This window comes from Dromiciops gliroides, chromosome 3, assembly GCF_019393635.1.
Source record: "Dromiciops gliroides isolate mDroGli1 chromosome 3, mDroGli1.pri, whole genome shotgun sequence".
NCBI lineage: Eukaryota > Metazoa > Chordata > Mammalia > Microbiotheria > Microbiotheriidae > Dromiciops > Dromiciops gliroides.
Genome location: NC_057863.1, coordinates 200509637 through 200511777, shown reverse-complemented (window position 1 = coordinate 200511777; position 2141 = coordinate 200509637). Strand labels below are relative to the sequence as shown.

The 2141-nt window shown below is 35.7% G+C and overlaps 1 pseudogene; it reads right to left on the bottom strand.

The window, feature by feature from the left end:
- Window positions 1–207: 207 nt before the first annotated feature.
- On the bottom strand, window positions 208–663 carry LOC122750143 (annotated as a pseudogene).
- Window positions 664–2141: the final 1478 nt, after the last annotated feature.

Genomic DNA, 2141 nt, shown 5'->3' with positions numbered 1-2141 from the left:
AAAGAAAGCATGAGGTTATGATCCTGTCTTTTCTTTAACATTTATGACCTAAAATGATATTTGAGATTTCAATATGTAAAATAATTATTTTTCTATAAATCTAACTTAATTTTATCTTAAGGAGACCTTATTAGAATCTTAATCTTCATTCAGATTTTTATTTTTGATCTAGATGTGATTTTATTATTTTAGTACATAAACCAAAATTCATGCAACCAGAGCCTCTGCTCTGGATGATTCATATTTCCAACTGGGTGGGAGCACTCTCTTGGTCTTCTAGTAACAAGACAGCTGGTGAATTCAGCTCTTGTTGAGAATCAGAGAGAATTTAGAATCCTTGTCCTTTCTGTTTCTCTCAAGATGCTTTCTAACAGCAACAGCTTTCTTGATCAATTGATAAAGATCTTCAGGAAGATCAGGCACAAGTCCCTTGGATTTGAGAATTCTCAAAAATTTGTTTCCAGTTACACAGCGCACTTGTGCCACACTATGAGAATCCCTCAAGATCTCACTGATCTGGGAAGGCATCAAGCCCTTCTTGGCCAGCTTGTAGATCTGTTCTTTCACGTTATCTGAGGTGAACTTCAGCTAAGTGGACACGCTGCAGCAGGACAGCTTAGCTGCCTGGGACAGGCCCTTCCACGGAGCATGCATGCAACCCATGATGGCAGCAAAAAAGAGGCAGCAAAAGAGAGAGGACCATAGAAAGCAAGGTGTTTGTTTTTTGTTTGTTTTTGTTTTGTTTTGTTTCATTTATCTATGATCTGAACCATATTAAAACATAAGATTTTACCTCTGTAATTACTGTATTGTGGTAAGTATAATTTGGCATCAGTTACCTACCAAATGAACTAAAAATGTAGATATTTCTTGCATAACATTACTATTTATTGCTTTCTTCACTTAATTGATAATTACTAAAAATTCATATCCATTTCATATTTTTCTATATAATATAAAATCAAATTTCCAACAAATATTCTGAAAATTTTCTCTCACCCTCTCACACACATGCTGTCATAAAAATGAATGAATTTATTATACATGTCCCTATTGATGTAAATATCATATGTATAAGTATACCCATCCTCACATACTAATATTTATATATACACACTTATATAAATATTTCATCCTCTCCTCTTAAATAGCATGATGTGCTACATACTGAAGATATTCAACATAAGTAAAGAGGAGGTAGCTTTTGCAAGTAGAAAAATAAGGATTATGTACTGTGGAGATGATTAACCTTTTTACTATCTGGACTTATGAAGCAAGCATTTTTTTTCAGGGCAATGGGGGTTAAGTGACTAGTCCAGGGTCATACAACTAGTAAGTGTTAAGTGTCTGAGGTCAGATTGAACTCAGGTCCTCCTGAATCCAGGGCTGGTGCTTTATCCACTGCGCCACCTAGCTGCCCCTTGAAGCAAGCATTTTATCTATTACCCTAATACCCTTACTGATGAGAGAAAATGAATCACTGGAATTAGCAGAGGTTGCAGAAGCAAAGAATGGCACATACCACACTTTTACATTTTGAGATAAACAGATCTGGTGAGACATAATGGAGCTTACAGACAAGCCCTAGAAATGTTTCATGGGATCTGTCTAAACAAAGGGAAGTTTAATTTTCTTCCCACCTCTCCCCCTACCAAATTTTCCTAGTTTAGTTCCTAGTTTTAGAGCAGTCGTAAAAGCAAGAGGAGAAACTGGCTCAAAAAATTAATGCTGATATTAGCAGAGAGTTATGGCTTTTATCTCAGCTAGTTCAGAGAAATTGTGATACTGAAGATGAGAATAACTATATGGAGAATGTATTTTTTAAGGTAGCACCTGATATTAGCCCTCCCCTCTCCCCAATTTATGACAGGTCTCCCAGAATGTGATACCTTAAATTTCAAGATATATTGGGTCCATACTCACTAATCCATAGCTAATGAGCTTCCAGCAGTTTGTTTACCTTTAGGAGTCAACCAGATCAAATAATTGGATCAAAGCCATTTAATGAAATAACCTAGTTTAAGAAAAGAAAATGGCAATAAAATAATCTCTTCTCCCAACCTAGTTCTCTCTCTCCCACAAATACATACATACCATTTATGGGAAATCAGACACATATAGGACATACACTTATGGCAGCA